The sequence below is a fragment of the Desmodus rotundus genome, chromosome 3 (genome assembly GCF_022682495.2).
Source record: "Desmodus rotundus isolate HL8 chromosome 3, HLdesRot8A.1, whole genome shotgun sequence".
Taxonomy (NCBI): Eukaryota; Metazoa; Chordata; class Mammalia; order Chiroptera; family Phyllostomidae; genus Desmodus; species Desmodus rotundus.
The window spans coordinates 87979967-87997850 of NC_071389.1; the positions used below are offsets into that span (position 1 = coordinate 87979967).

General features: G+C 35.6%; 1 non-coding gene across 1 annotated transcript; it reads right to left on the reverse strand.

Annotated features, from left to right (window-relative positions):
* Positions 1 to 9138: 9138 nt before the first annotated feature.
* On the reverse strand, positions 9139 to 9349 carry LOC112297663 (small nucleolar RNA U3). The gene has a single exon (XR_002974071.2). It is a non-coding gene; the product is annotated as a small nucleolar RNA U3 (small nucleolar RNA).
* Between the last annotated feature and the right edge of the window lie 8535 nt (positions 9350 to 17884).

Consider the following 17884-nt stretch of genomic DNA (forward strand, 5'->3'; position numbering starts at 1 on the left):
CCATTTTAATCTTCTCTCAGTATCAAGAACATGCGTGTATAATTTAGTAATTCTACTATGATGATTGAAAATATAAATCGGTCACTAAAATGAGAAGTCAAAGTCTAAAATCATAGGTAAGACTGGAATTATCCTTGGAAGTGCCATGAGAACTGTTCCTACATGTATCTTGTATTTTTAGTAAAAACTGTCTTAGGGTAACAAAATAACTACAGCCAGTCAAGGAAAGTTCGACTTTACTGAAGAATTATATCTAATAAATTTAGATAAAATGGTAGAATAGAAATACATAATTTTGTGATCCTTCATAAAGTTATTGCTTCAGGGAAAGGTTACCAATTGATATAATAACCCTAAAAAGTGAATAATCAATAAGGAAGTGAATATCATTTGATACTAAAGTGTTTTGACATGGATTTTTTTTTTTTTTGTCTCAAGGGGGAAGCAATGGGTGGCTCAAGTTACCAGCACCTTAAACCAGTGGTTTTCAACATCTTTCATCTCGTGGCACACATAAACTAATTACTGAAATTCTGCAGCACACCAGAAAATGTATTTTTGCTGATCTAATGAAAAATAGGTATAATTTTGATTCATTCATACTGGACTGCTATTGTTGTGTTGGCTGTTGTCATGTTTTTATTTGACCAATTAAGGGAAAATAGGTCAGTACCCCTGACTAAGTAGTCAGGTATTGTATGTTTTAAAAATTCTTGTGGCACAGTGTTTGAAAATTGTTGCCCTAAACCAATAATCAATTTTAGCATCATAAATTTTGAAGCAATCAGATATTATTTATCTCTTGGTGTATCAAAATATGGAGTATATAATATTGACCCTGATATATTCCAGTCAAAGATTTTTTTCTTGAATTCAATCAGCACTTTTAGATCAACCTCCTTATTATCAGAAATGCAGAGAATAAGAAAACAGGCTAACATCACCAGGAGGAACCAATAAAACACATTTGTCTATAGAATGTCTATGACACATATGACCAGTCAGTTGTCAGGCTTGGCTTACAGGACAGAAGACCAGATGCAGTGTATGGTTCTGAGTGAGTCCTGGGTTGGACAACCCCCTAGTAGTGGGTATTTGAAGAATAATTGGTGAAACTGAAGTACAGACTAGATATTAGATACAATTAAGGAATTACAATTGCTTTCATTAACTATGTTGATAATTTTGGCTATGTTCTTATTTTTTAATGGCAGAGGCATGTTTACTGAGAATTCCAGTAGTTTCTTATTGTGAAACTGTCATCAGAAAAATAGCCATTAGTGCCCTGACCAGTGTGGCTTAGTTTGTTGGAGCATCGTCTGGTAGACTAAAAGGTCTCAGGTTCGATTCCAGGTCAGGGTACATACCCAGGTTGCACGGATTCTATCCTCAGTTGGGGGCATGTATGAAAAGGCAATCAGCTGCTATCTCATTCTCTCTCTCTCTCAAAATTTAAAAAAAAAGCAAAAAGAAAATAACTGTTAGTAAGGCAACCACAGTGACCTTCTTCCTAGGGTACTGCTAGAACCAGCCAGGAGACTAGAACCATAAGAAAAAGTTTTCATATTTTATTTCTGACTCCAAGTTTTAAAATAATTTTTTTTAAGTTTGAGGTTCTCAGAGTAGAATGTTGGGTCAAAGGGTCTCAAACATTATTTCATAATTATTATCCTAAATTCAGGATATGCATAATTCCTTAAAGACATAATTCTTTTTTTTCCTATTTCTCTAACATAATCCTGCTGCATTAGTTCTCTTTATTGAATTGGCCCAAGAGAGGAAAAACATAACTGGAGAAACTGTTAGTGCACTTAAGAATATATTTTTAAATATGAATTTCAAAAGGGAAGGATTAGACATCAGTCTCCTATGTATGCTCTCCAATTAAACCTTCTTCATAGATATTACATTGCTGTGAAAGAAATGGAAAATTAACACAAGTAAAATCATTGTCAGTGTGGTCACAGTAACACTTTAAAAGCTCTTCATCACCCCAGCATATCTGTGAAGCCTTATTGAATAGTAAAGAGAGATTGAGTCATAGCTAATAATTTCTTTACCTAAATTTTTTTAAAAAGCAAAGAATCAAGGTTTCAGCTTCCTTTTTCAAAACATCTATGAACTTGTGAGAAATCTTTTACAGGAGATATATTTCTAAAAATACAGAAAGGATTTTAAATTTGCATTATTCACTACTTTGCATAAATTTTCTTGTTCACATTTAACAAATCTCAAAGTTGGTGATGTAAATTTTAATTTACACTAATTACCTTATTGGTATTGAAGCTAAGTAGGTAGCAGCAAGAGGAAAAAATACATTTTAAATATCAAAAAGCCATTTACTAAATGGATTTTTGCACTACAAAAAAAAGTATATTTTCTGAAATAAAGCTACTAAATATAAATTACAAAAGAGTGATGTGGGTGGGGCTTTTTATATTTATAAATTTTTTCTCTAAGATTATGATATTTGTCCAGATTTTCAAACGCATGGCTATTTTGCTGGAACTTTTATCTGTCTTCCTCTTTATACTGAGATCATTTATCTCAAGACTTCCTTAATACTTGATACTACTTTCATTAATGATTCTTTCAAGAGAAGCTTGATATTTATTGGGGATAAACAGGCTGATAGTCCAGCTTGGATAGCGTGCCTACTTAGGGTTTTATCATAGAGCAAGGAGAATCCTTCCAAAGCTTCAGAGACGGAGAGGTGTTAAGTGAAATAACAGAACTAAAACATGGGGCAAGATGAATAGGGGAGTGAAAACACATTCTTTGAAATCATGGATGGAGATTATTTATAAATTATAGAACCAGGTAAAATCTTAAAGGGACCCTCTGGCATCTATACCAAATAAATAAGAATCACTTTAAATAATAATGACATATTGTGTACATACACATTTTGGTCTTTCAATCCCTTTAGTTCACAAAAAAATGAATTTTCAATTGTAGGTGCTTAATTAGTGTTTCTATAATATTAAGTTAACATATATTTCTAAGTCCTCATTACATAAGAGATATAAGAAAAGGCCTTTTGTATAAGAAAATTGTGCTTAAGTTTGTCAAAAAAGACATTTGAATAATACAAGATATAGGATCAAATGGAACTTCCTGACTTATAAAGATACTGTATTGTTATTATGTGCTTTAATACTTAATATTTTTATGTTAATAGAAATTATTGGATTTCTATTAAATTTCACATAATCATAGTGGCAACATTATCTGATGAGAAGAATTCTGACCCTCATTTTATTGAAAATGAATACTCTGAGAGCTTAATTGATTCTGAGACTCAATATGTCATAAGATTCAGGGTCTACTTGAAACCATTACTCTCTGACTGAAAACCCAAGTTTATCCACTGTACCATGATGCTTCCCTCAAAAATAAAACAAAATAAAAAATTAAAATTACCTCAACAAGAAACACCTGTGAGAAGCTACTGAAGGTTTTTGAGTGAGGAAGTGAAATTAGCAGAGTTATACCTTAAACACAAATTCTGGAATTAACTGGAGTCAGGGAGAACACAATCGGGGAGAGTGGCTAAGATTCTGTTAAAGTAGCTTATGTGTTATACTTGTAATCTGGTAGGCATTGAAGTTCTTTAGTGAGGGACATTTTGATAATATGTGCACAACTGTTCAGCAAGGAAACACAATTTTACACTTAAAAGAATGTATTTATGTCAAAATGTATTCAATCACCTAGGGAAACATCCTAAAATGATCATATATTTATGTATCTCTTTTATAGTCAAGATTTTCAGGAAAACAGTATCTTCTGAGGTAATTTCAGGGGGCTTCCAAAATGCATATACATGGGCTTCAGATCAGAATCTGTCTTTTTTTTCCTCTACAACCTGTCTACCTTTTCTTATTCTTAAAATTCCTGCTTCTGCATTTCTAACTCCCATCATTCAGCAATCAGTCATTTAAAATTATATATTAATGACAAAAATGATGATACCTAAAATCATTTAAAATTTTATTAGATTCTATGATCATGCAGCCTGCTAAAGGAAAAAAAATAACATTTTAGGAAAAAGGAAGAAGGAAAATTCATTGCATTTAAGGCAAGGAATAGGAGCATGTCCCACAAGGAAAGCTGAAAAGCTACTTTAATAACAGTTAATATACATATTTTTAATTCTTACAAAAGATAAGTATTACTGCTCCTGTAATTTAAGTATAATTTTTTGAGGGGGGAGGACACCCCTCCCCCCCCAGAGCCCTTGTGCTCATGAAGCTGAGGCCAATCCCAGCCTGAGGCAACTGATCCAGGACTGAGCCAATCAACATAATCTCAAGTTGGAGCCCAGGGAGGAGTTAAAAGATGAAACACCCAACCTATGGTGTCCAATCAGGTGAAAGCACAGGGCAACTGAAACATGAATAAGAAAAACCATCACATACAGATTTTAGAAACCTAAAATCATTCATTTATTTCTTTATTCATTTACAATCTCAGGATCTGTTTACTGTTTGACGAAGTACTGAGTGTTAGAGTATTGGACCTTGAAGCAAATAAGTAGATTAAAGATTGCCCTGAGGGTCATTTCAAAAGGTCTTGCCTGAGGGCAATTACAAAAGGTCTTGAATGGCTCTAATATTGTTATTTCTCATGATTTAACTGCAGTGGGACAATTATTAGAAAGGGCATCTACTCTATAAGGAAATAAATCCATATTCTATGTTGTCACATGCCACAGCTCTACAGCTCTGGCACTATCTTATTTCTCCTTTTTTTTTATTTCACCTAGGTTCCAGATGCTTAATTCTAAGCTTTATCTATTCACTTCATAAAAAGGGAATATCTTCCAAAATGTGCTACATATTTGGGATTCCAAAAAATATTTGACAAACTATTTTTTGTTTCCTCTTCCTAATTGGTATATTTCTCCAGGCCATTGAATAGGTTTTCTTTCAATGGCTATAATTGTGAATGGCCACTCATTAATTTATAGCATTGTCTCATTTTCCCATCAACCCTCACATTTCCTTAAATCTTACATACCTGGGCACATGTATTAGAATAATCTAAACTGAAAGTATTAAAACAAAATTATCATGCAAGATGTACTTCAATGCATTCTTTTGGTTTTAATTCTCTAGGTGATAATCCCATTTGATTTAGAAACATAGAATCATAGAAAATAGAATGTCCATATTTGTGTGTTTTTTCAGGAATAAATAATTCAACTTAATCAATCATTATTTTGGGACACTGAGTACATTAACATTTAAAACAATACTTCAGATTCTCCCACGTCATTAATCTTCATTTGTTAAACTGCCATAAATTTCACTAGATAGAGATTCAATTTATCAAATATTCTACTATTCTGCTGTATATAATTATGAATTTGTTTCATCACTTACCTTTCTATAGCTACTAACTGAGATTAGTTCTATTGTTTCATAGTGTGGGCACTATAGCTAGGTCAATCAGAATTGTTCAAATTCTGGTCACTCTTCCCAGTTGTGACCTTAGACAATTACTTAACATTTCTGAGTCTTTGTTTCCTCATTTGTAAAGTGGAGATGGTAAGATTTATCTATCTTAAAATGTGAACAATAGAGTTCTGGGAAGATGGAGGCATAGGTAGAAACCCTTCACTTCTTTGCACAACCAAAAGGAGGATAACAACCAATCTAAAGTCAATAAACAACCAAAAGTGCCAGAAAATCAAACTGCATGGAACTCCAACAACCAAGGAATTAAAGAAAAAAATCAACCAGAACAATCAAACCAGTAAGGTGGCAGATGCACAGGTGGCTCAGAAAAACCGAGGCAAGGCGACAGACCAGGCAAGTGGGCCTGGCTGTGGCAAGGCCAAGGGCTGCGTAGGAGGGGCTGACTTAAAGGGAAACTGAGATTCGGAAGTGGCTGTGAACTACAGTGGTTGCCGTGGTAGTGAAGCAGGGTGCAGCCAAGAGGAGGGCCCCAAGAAGGGATTTGTGATGGGGTCCAGGACTCGGGGTGTCCAGGAAATATTAGAAAAATGTATGTAGGATGTCCTCACCCCCACAGGCCTGAGCCAAGGGGGATGGGACACATGGAACAGGGCCATTCAGAGCTGTTTTGGGTAGCAAGAGCTTTGCAGCTAACCCCTGGCACAGTCATTTAACATATCTATAACCTTTAACTGGTTTCATGGATGTGTTAAGTAGCTGTGGCCATGCTTTGAGCCAGGGGGATGGGACCAAATTCCACCCAGGATGGGACTGGGAAGTAATTCCCCTGGTTACAGGGCCTGCGTGAGAGCGTGGAGATGATTGGCTCCATGCCATGGCGCCACACCTGCCCAGACTTACTATGGCAGCCCAGTAAAGCTGGAAGAATACGGGTATGCTGGCAGGTGTAGCTGACTGTAGGAGGAGTAGGAAATGGGGCTGCAAAGGAAGATGGGCACTGGGATTTAAACCTAGGCCCGGCAGCCATAGAAAGAAGAGACCACGCGGCTTCAAAGAGTGGGGAGGACCACAAGGTTTTGGGGGAGAAGGAAGAGACCACGCGGCTCCAAAGTAAATAGGGAGTAGACCATGCGGCTCTGAAGGAAGGAGAACCACGAGGCTCTGAAGCAAGTAGATAGATAGAGGTCCATGTGGTTCTGAAGTGGGGAAAAGGACCACGCGGTTCTGAAGGAGAGTAAAGAGGACCACGAGGTTTTGGAGTGCTTCTTCTTGCCACGCGGCTTAGGCAGCAGGAGAGACTTTGCAGCCATAGAGAAAGGGGAGAGAGGACTCTTGCTGGTGGGCCATGAGAAGGTGCCACATGGACATGGCTTTGGATTAACTGGAGATTGCAGCAGCCACACAGCTGATGGTGCCGGGAGCCTGAATCACGGACTTCTACTTCTTTTCCTGAGACACGGTACCCGGGACTGGGCACAGGGAGAGGGAAGGACTGTGCATCTGTGGGTATTCTAGAGGACTTTAGTATCTTATTGAAGACATTAGGTCATTATTCTAAGTTTGTGTAACTTTTGAATAAACAATTCCTTTCCTTTTCACCAGTCTCTGGCATTGAGAGACGTCTTTACTCTGGCGGCGGGCATTGCGAACCTAGCAGGTGGGCGTGGGGGGAAGGAACCTCCAGAGACAGAAAGGCGGAATCCTTTCTGTAATAATTTATCGTGAATCACCCCCACCCTCTGCTCTGTAACAGTAGGAGAAACTCCCAGTCTCACATGAGAATTCATTGAAAAGTGCGCTAGAGACGAGCAGGTGAGCTGCACTATTCCCTCTCTGGCCCCTCCCCAGCAGCACAACAAAGAGGGTTGCCCTGCCCACATGAATACCTAAGGCCCCACCCTCTTACAATTTATCAGGGCCACCAAGACAAAGACATATGGCCCAAATGAAAGAACAGAGCAAAACCTCAGAAAGAGAACTAAGTGATGAGGAGATAGTCAATCTATCTGATGGAGAAATTAAAGTCCTGGTAATCAAAATGCTCACAGAACTGATTGAGCTTGGTCGAAAAATGAAAGAGCAAATGAAAGATACCCAAAATGAAATAAAGCAAAATATTCAGGGAACCAACAGTGACAGGAAGGAAACCAGGACTCAAAGCAATGATTTGGAACAAAAGGAAGATAAAAACATCCAGTCAGAACAGAATGAAGAAACGAGAATTCAAAAAAGTGAAGAGAGTCTTACAAACCTCTGGGACAACCTGAAATGTTCCAATATCTGAATTATAGGGGTGCCAGAAGGAGAATAATAACAGCAAGAGATTGAAAACTTATTTGAACAAATAATGAAGGAAAACTTCCCCAATCTGGTGAAGGAAATAGACTTCCAGGAACTCCAGGAAGCCCAGAGAGTCCCAAAGAAGTTGGACCCAAAGAGGAACACACCAAAGCACATCATCAATAAGTTATCCAAGATTAAAGACAAAGAGAGAATCTTAAAAGCAGCAAAAGAAAAAGAGACAGTTACCTGGAGTTCCCATAAGATTATCAGCTGATTTCTGAAAACAAACCTTGCAGGCAAGAAGGGGCTGGAAAGAAGTATTCCAAGTTGTGAAAGGCAAGGACCTACATCCAAGATTATTCTATCCACCAAAGCTTTCATTTAGAATGGAAGAGCAGATAAAGTACATCCCAGATAAGGTCAAGTTAAAGGAGTTCATTATCACCAAGCCATTATTATATGAAATGTTAAAGGGACTTATCTAAGAAAAAGAAAATAAAAAATATGAACAGTAAAAATGACAACAAACTCACAACTATCAACAAATGAACCTGAAAGAAAAACAATGAAAACAAAAACTAAACAAGCAACTAGAACAGGAACAGAATGAGAGAAATGGACATCACATGGAGGGTTTTCACTGGGGAGGGAAAGGGAGGAATAGGGGGAAAAGGTACAGGGAAGAAGAAGCATAATTAGTAGGCATAAAACAGACAGGGAGCAATAAAAAATGGTATAGGAAACATAGGACTCAAAGAACTTACATCTACAACCCATGGACATGAACTAATGGTGGGGCAGGGGCAGATGCTGGAGGGTTGGGGGACAGGGCAGAGGGGCATAAAGGGGGAAAAATTGGGAAACTGTATAGCATAATCAATAAAAATACTTTAAAAATGTGAAAAATACATCAGTCAAGACATAAATTATTTAGGTCATGATACACACTAAATAATAAATATTCATGTCTAATATATTACACATAATTATTATCTGTAGCACCATAGAATATCAGACTTTGTGTGCATATACATTTGCATATGTGTATATTTACATGTATAAACACATATAAATACATATATACATATGTAAAAGTTTACATGTGTACATATATAAACAGAGTATAATACATATATTCCAGCCATTTTTGCTATTTTAGCATTTATTTTCCTTATTTTACCTAGTAAAATGAGTATAAGGGAATGAATGAATGAATGAATGAATGAGTGAGTGAAAGAAACCTTTACTACGAACCACAATGCTCTCTGAACTTCTTACCATGCTAGCCCATTATCCATTTTGGGTTATTCCTGACTGAGGAACAATTATGTTCACAGTTTGGCAGTGTTTTTGGCTTGAGAAATGACAGACTGTTGCAAAAACACATCTGAATAGGACTTTTTATGGATCTACTTTTTTTTTTTTTTTTTTTACCACTCAGACTGCATTCTCTCCCTGTTACTCTTCCAAAGGAAGAGAACAATCATCAATGACAATTGGCAGTTGCAAAGGCAACCCCAAAAGCCAGCTTCACGCTCAGGAGAGAACACTGCACCTCCTCCGCGTGGTTTCGGGTGCTCTACACGTTCGGAGAAACTTCTCTAGTAATGAACTACAGCAATGATCCCCGAAAGTATAGTCTTCAGATTTACCAATCTCAAACAAGGAAAAAGGAGAAACTGCCTGGCTTTACAACACTTGTATTCCCCAGAGCAACAGTTCTTTGCAGAACTCATTGTCAAGGTCACAGCCATTCTTCCAGAGTAGTTGGGGTATTTTATTTCTTAGAGCTAATCTTTATCTCATGCTTAAAATGACCCAGGTACTCTAGTAAAGGTTTATCAAAATTATTTTATTTAATATTTTGTTTTAATATAAACTTTGCACCAGCCTATGTGGTACGCACTCTTACTATTCCTATTGTATAAATTGAAAACAAACAAATTTTTAAAAAGCATAGAAAAACAACATGCCTAAGGTCACACAATAGGAAATAAAGCTGGAATCCAACTCCAGTCTGTCCCAGAGCCTGTGCCCTCACCTCCACAACCAAATGTCATTCTAAGAATTCCCCCTAAGGGACAGTTCGATGATTCAGAACCTAGACTGTAAAAATGAAAATAGTGCAATGGTAACTTACTTATATGTAGCATTTTAAATTATTCAAAAACACTTTCAGATACTTTATTAAGTTTGTCTTTCACAATGTTTTGAAGAAAAGCAAGTATCATTCTTATTGAATTACAGAACTTTGAGCTACAGAAAGGTCAAACAACTTGCTTAAGATCACACAAGTGGAACAAGAGATATCAGGTTTCCCAGTAAAGTACATTGTTTTGTAACTTTGTGATTTTTTCTTATGTTTTTATAGGGCAGAGAGCTCATGTGCCAGGCTTATAGTTTTGAAAACGATAGCCTAAATGTCTTTAATTGTTTTATTTAAAGATATTGTGCTTTCCTATTTTCCTGGTTAACTCATATCTGCCTTCAATCTAGAATATGAAGACAGCCTCCAGATATGAGCCATTCTCTTCCAGGAGCCAAGCCTGGGATGCCTGGGCTATGGTGGCCTCAGGTGACACACTGCAGATGGATGAAGAGGAAGATGGGACAACAATAGTATCCAAAAAAACAGGCCACACCAGAACTACTGCGTGCAATTCACGAGGTCAATAATTATTGGGCTCTGATTACTATTTCATAAGTGTATCAACATATAAAAGAAAGCTAAATTTAAAGAACTGTAAAAGTACCTTATCTCATCAAGTCTACTGCTACTATGTTATTGTCGACGTATCCTCTCGACTTTTCTCTCAACTCTTTTAATTACTGCATTTTCTTTACATACAAGGTCTCCAGGTGTTAATTGGGCCTAGACTGTCCAAATCCTTCTGGCAAGCACTGAAATCAGGAAATCTTCCTCTTGCTGCCTAAACTACATTCATGATAGACTATGAGATTTCTTCCTATTTGTACTCAACATTGACTTTATAGCTAGGCTTTTAAAATGTCTTCAACTACTTTTCTCTAATACTTCCACAGTGGAAACAGAAAATAGAATTAGAAAAATTATGTTCCTAACATCTCCTACCCCTCATCACTGTCTCTCTAAAGGTATTTCCAATCTAAATGATTTCCTTCCAAATAAGAAAAAGTATTTTAATAAATAATAAATAAAACAACCCCACTGGCTTCTTATATGTCACAACCAGATCCTGGTTTAGTATAATATAACATGGTTTGAATTCAAACCCTTTTCTTTTTATTTTATTTTTGAACATTTATTGTATACCAAACAATTTACTACATGCTGAGATAATGGGTAGAAACGACAGTTCCCCTTATAGGAATGTGTCATTTTTGGGACTCCAATCTATAAGCAAACAGGTAATTAATTGCTAGAATGAAGAAGTACAAAGTTTAGTTTCAAACTGAAGGAAAGGATCACTTGAGTTTTACTGGGAAAGGTCAACAAGGCAAATGTCTCAAATTAGGGAAACAGTAGATCAATGGCAAGAAAGTCTATTCCTGGAACTATAAAAGATTTGATCATTGCTAGACTATGAAGGGCAAATGGCAGAAAAGTAGGAGGTCAAGGTGGAAAAGTTGACAAGGATCAGAGTACAAAAGGTCTTGAATATATTTCAATGTAATTTTGAGTTTTACCTTTCATTCTTTCAAAACTATTGAGTGTCTCTATGTGGTAGGTAGTACAGATGAATGAAAAAAAATACAGGTTTTAAAAGGGGGGCAATCAGATCATATTAGAAAGAATCTCTGGCAGCAGTATGGAGGACTGATCGAACTTCAGAGAGAAGGGTAAAGAAGGTAGAGTCACAGTTATAGTTGGTAGGGGTTGTAACTTAAGGGATGTGACAATGGGGGTGGAGAAGAGGAGCAAGATTAGAGAAATGCATGGGAGGTAAATGAAGAGGACTGGGTGATTTATTTGATTAAGGAGAAGATAGGAATTCAGGATGACTTTCAGGTTTCTAGTTTGGATAACCACATAGAGGATGGTATAATTTCAATGAAATGAATTCAAGAAGTAGAGGTTTGAGGTATGAGGGAGGAAAGAAATAGCATCATCCAATGGTCTGTCTTGAAGGCAGTTTATACAGCTCTGGAAAGCAGGAAAGAGACTTGGGTTGAAGATATAAATTGAATCTTCGGTTAAAAGCTGAAGCTATTGAAAACATGAATGAGATGACCCACAGCATGAAAAGAATCTAAATAAGAAAGAGTCCCAAGAAAAACAACATTTTAAAGATAAACTGTAAAGAACTTAAAGGTGTAAGAGAGGTCATAAAATCAGGTAATGTGGGGGTTTCAGGAAAATAGAAATTTCTAATACTTTGAATGAAAAAAATGAAGGACACTAGAAATAACATGATATAAAATATAAAGAACCTTTATAATGAATTGCTATTTATATTTTTAAAGATATGTCTCTTAATTTCTATAAGAGCCTATATGAATATTTGACATAAAATTATAATAACACTATATTGGAGTTTTTAGCATTTATAGAAGTAAAATATGTAATGTCAAGAGAACAAGCATGGAGACTCACAATAGGAAATATATTACTTGAGGTTATTAAGAATTGTGAAATAATAAAATATTTTGGAAGGCATACTGAAAAATTAAAGATGTGTATTATAATTCTAGAATACCATCTAAAAAAATCTCAAGGAAGCATGATAAAAACATCAATAGCATAGATAAAATGCATACAAAAAAACCCACATGATCCACCACAAACAACCCCCAAAAAGGCAAAAAAAAGAGAAACAGAGAAATAAATCACAGACAAAACAAATAAAAATCAGAAAACAAGATTATATATTTAAACCCATACTTATTAGTGATTTTATTAAGTGCAAATGGCCTAAATATCTATACAAAGACAGAGATTGACAGACTAAATAAAAAACCAAGACCAAACTATGTGTTGTTAACAAGAAATATATGTTTAACATAAAACATTAAAAGTAAAGAAATGAAAAATATAAATCATGAAAACACTAATCATGAGGAACCAGATGAGGCTATTTTAACATTAGAAAAAGTAGACCTCAAGATTCAGAAAACAACCAGAAATAAAGAAGGGCATTTCATAATGATTAAAGGGAAGAAACAATAATCTTAAAGGTATTTGTATGTAATAATAAAGCTGTCAACCACAGTTGACAGAACAACAGTTTACAAAACTAAAGGGAGAAATAGACAAATCCACAGTCATACTTCGGGAGCTTGATACCTTTCAGTAATTCATAGAAAAAGATAGTAAAAAATAATTAAAATGTAGAAAATTTTAACAGTGCTATAAAACAACTTTACCTATTTGCCCTTTATAGAATATTACATTCAAAACAGCATAATCTATTGTCTGGTCAAGTGTACAGGGAGCATTCAATAAGATGGACCATTTGCTGAGCCTTAAAATAATTTACAATAAATTTCAAAGGATTAATATGTATTTTCTCTGGTCACAATTGGATGAAATTAGAAATCAACAAGATAGCTAGAAAAATTGCCCAAATATTTGGACATAAACATCATGCTTCTAAAGAACCCATAGGTCAAAGAAAATACTTAAAAATGTGTTGAACTAAATGATAAAACATAAATGTCCAAATTCATGGAATGCAGTAAAGAATTATATGGAAGAAAATTATACCTTTTAAAGTCTACAGTGTGGGGCAAAGTATAAAATATAAAATTGCTGATGTATGTTTTCACTTTAAACCTAGAAAGAGTAAAAACCCAAACGAACCCCAAAGTAAGCAAATATAGATATAATAGAGTTTGAGTCCTTTTTTGATATTTGACTATCGACAGCTTCCAAGCCCCACCCCTCTATCCTTCCCTTCCCCCCTCACTTGGGGAGAAACCAATAAGAAAGCCCAGGTACTCTTGACATCAGTGCAAGAGGGAAAACTGAAACCAAGAAAAGCACCTGCTGATGTGGAAATTTCTCCATAGTCCCACCACCCAACCATAATGCAAGCCAGTAGTCTCCTTGCCCAGTTCTCCCAAGCCATTTTTGGCCCCACTTGAGAGCCTGTCTTGCTCTCCCCAGGAAGCCTAATTATGTGAGTGAAAAACCTTTCATACCTCCTTGGGGTGTATATGTGACACTGTAAATCTCAATATATGAGATAAATTTGGGGTGGGAAGGGGATCTATTGCACATCTGCAGAGTGATACAATGGGCAATAATGAAGATAATGTAAGAAACTAATTGATTAGAACATAAATAATATGCAAAACCAAAAAAGTAATCCTTGAAAAGTTTATGAAGATAAGAAAAATAGAATAAACAGTTAGTTTAGAATGGCATTTCAGAGAAATGGGGAATTTGAAGAGTAGAGAAAGGACTATAATCCAGAGTAAGGAAGGATGAATTCATTTTAGGATCAGGGACACTTCTTCCACTGAAAAAGTTCCTTTGTTTTTCCTTTTTCTCCATAAATGTTTTACATTATAATATACACTTTGAGTCAAAACAATTTAAGCAAATTATACGTGCTTTATGTATGTAATCGAATTATTTAAATTCATAGATCATAACTGTAAAAGGAGTCAAGCTCCCTCTGAACCAAGTCTCCTGCAACCACCCTACCACTATTTATTCCTTTTTATTTTTTAATTATCTTTTATTGGTTATGCTATTACAGTTGTCCCAATTTTTTCCCTTTGTCCCACTTCACCCAACTCCCTCCCTACTTCCTCAGGCAATCTAGACACCATTTTCCATGTCCATGGGTCATACATACATATTCTTTGGCTAATCCCTTCACCTTCTTTCAACCAGTTCCCAACTTCCCACCACCCCTCTTACAGCTGTCAATCTGTTCCATGTTTCTGTGCCTCTGATTCTATTTTGCTCATTAGTTTAATTTGTTCCTTAGATTCCACATATAAGTTAGATCTTATGGTATTTTTCTTTCACTAACTGGCTCATGCTGTCGCAAAAAGTAAGAGTTCCTTCTTTTTACTGCTGCATAGTATTCCATTGTGTAAGTGTTCCACTCATCTACTGATGGGCACTTAGGCTGTTTCCAGATCTTGGCTATTGTGAATAATACTGATATGAACATAAGGATGCATATGTTCTTGTGAATTGGTGTTTTGGGCTTCTTATGATATATTCCCAGAAGTGTAATCACTAGGTCAAAAGGCAATTCTATTTTTAATTTTTTGAAGAAACACCATACTGTTTTCCACAGTGACTGCATCATTCTGCAATTCCCACCTAGCATTACATTGCTTTTCTCCACATCCTTGCCAGTACTTGTTGTTTGCTGATTTATTGATGGTAGCCATTCTGATGGATGTGAGATGATATCTCATTGTGGTTTTAATTTGCATCTCTTTGATAACTAATGATGTTGAAATTTTTTTTCATATGTCTTAGGCCATCTGTATATCCTACTTGGAGAAGTTATCTATTCAGGTCCTTTACCCATTTTTTAATTGGATTGTTTGTCATCCTGGTGTTGAGTCATGCAGGGAAAATGGAGTCAGTCAGGTTTCTTCACCCAGATATCCGGGGAACTGGGACTTAGCAGTGTTTCTACAACTGTGCTTAAGGGTCCTCATGTGCAGAATCAAAGTCTTCTAAATAACCAGTCTATGTTGGCACCCAGGCGGCTTTGTGTGCACTTAGTATATCAGGGAGTCAGGACTTCCCATGGCAGGACTCACAGCTTGCAGCACATGTGGATCGACTCACCCCAGAATAAAGGCATGTCAGACATCCCAAGGGCTCCACAAATGTTCTACCATCTGCACGAATCCCATGTGAACCTGTCTGGCCTTGAATGGCTGCAGGACAAGTCATATAAGTTCTATATATTTTGAAAATTAAACTTCTATCAGATGTATCATTGGGAAACTTTTTCCCATACAATCCCTTTATATTTTATAATGGATTCCCTTTATATTTTGATGATGGTTTCTTTAGTTGTGCAGAAGCTTTTTAGTTTGATGTAGTCCCATTTGTTTATTTTTCTTTTGTTTCCCTTTTCCTAGAAAAGATATTAGCAAAAACATTGCTATGCATAATATCTGAAATTGTATTGCTTAAGTTTTCCTCTAGGATTTTTATAATAACCTAAGTTATATTTAAGTCTTTTATCCTTATTGAGTTTATTCTGGTGTATGGTATAAGTTGGTGGTCTTTCTTTCTTTCTTTCTTTCTTTCTTCTTCTTTTTTTTTTTGACATGTACCAGTCCAGTTTTCCCAATACCATTTATTGAAGAGACTGTCTTTCATCCATTATATGCTCTTGCCTACTTTGTCTAATATTAATTGACCATAAAGGTGTGCATTGATTTTTGGGCTCTCTGCTATATAATGTGTGTGCCAGTATCAGGCTCTTTTGACTTCAGTGGCCTTTTGGGGTCTTTTTTCATTCCATATAAATTTTTGGAATACTTGTTCCAGATCTGTGAAATATGCCATTGGTATTTTAATAGGAATTGCACTGAATCTATAGGTTGCTTTAGGTAGTGTAGAAACTTGAATGATGTTATTTTTCCCAATCCATGAACACAATATATGCTTCTGATTGTATATTCCTCAATTTCTGTCTTCGGTCTCCTATATGGATAAGTTCCTCCTGTAAGTTTGTCAGACTTTCTTGAGTCTGAGTACAGGTCTTTTATCTTCTTCATTAAATTTATCTTTAGGTACCATATTTTTTTTGTTGCAACACTAAATGGGGTTGTTTTCTTAGATTCTCTTTCTGATAGCTCATTATTTGTGTATAAGAATGGCATCAACTTCTGAGTATTGATTTTGTATCCTGCTGCTTTGCCAAATTTGTTTATTATGTCTAGTAGTATTTTTGTTGGAGTCTATAGGGTTTTCCATGTACAATATCATGTTGTCTGTGAATATGACATTTTTACTTCCTCCTTTCCAATTTGGATGCTTTTTATTTCTTCTTCTTGTCTGATTGCTGTGGCTAGGACTTCCAGTATTATGTTGAGTAAGAGTGGTGAAAGCAGACATCACTGTCTTCCTTCTGATCTTAAGGAAATAAATGCTTTTAGTTTTTGCCCATTGAGTATGATGTTCACTCTAGGTTTTTCATATATGATCTTTATTATGTTGATGTATGATCCCTCTATTCCAACTTTACTGAGAGGGTTTTTTTTTAATCATAAATGGGTACTGGATTTTATCAAATGCTTTTTCTCCATCTTTTGATATGATCAATTGATTTTTATATTTCATTTTTTTGTGTGATGTATTGCCTTTATTGATTTGTGAATATTGTACCAATGTTGTATCAGGATAAATCCCACTTGATAATGGTGTATGATTTTTTTAATGTATTGCTGGATCTGGTTTGCTAATATTTTGTTGAGGATTTTAGCATCCATGTTCACTAGGGACATTAGCAAATAATTTTCTTCCTTTGTTGTATCATTATCTGGTTTTGGAATTAGGATAATACTGGCCTCATAAAAAGAGCTTGGAAGTCTTCTCTCCCCTTGAATTGTTTGGAATTCTTTGAGAAGGATAGGTTTTAGTTCTTTGAAGGGTAAAGTTCACTTGTGAAACCATCTGGTCCAGGAATTTTGTTTGCTGGGAGTGTTTTGATTACTGCTTTAATTTCATTCACTTTTAAAAGTACATTCAGATGTTCTGCTCCTTTCTGATTCAGTTTTGGAAGATTGTGTATTTCCAGACATTTATCCATTATACGCAGGTTGTCCACTTTCTTGGCATATAGCTATTCATAGTATTTTCTTACAATCCTTTATATTTCTGTGATACCAGTTGTTACTACTCCTCTTTAATTTCTTATTTATTTGGATCATGTATCTTTTTTTCTTGATGAGCCTGGTTAAAGGCTCATCTATTTTATCTTTTTAAGGAACCAGTTCCTGGATTCAGTGATCTTTTTTTAGTCTCTATGTCATTTATTTCCACACTGATCTTGATTATTTCCTTCCTTCTACTTGTTCTAGGTCTTGGCTGTTATTTTTCTAGGTCATTTAGGTGTAGTTTAGATTGTTTATTTGAGATTTTTCTTGCTTTTTTAGGTAGGATTTTTTTTAGGCTGCTGTAATGCTTTGAATGTCCCTCTCAGAACTGCTTTTGCTATGTTCCATACCTTTTGAATTGTTGTGTGTTCATTTTCATTTCTTTCCAGGTA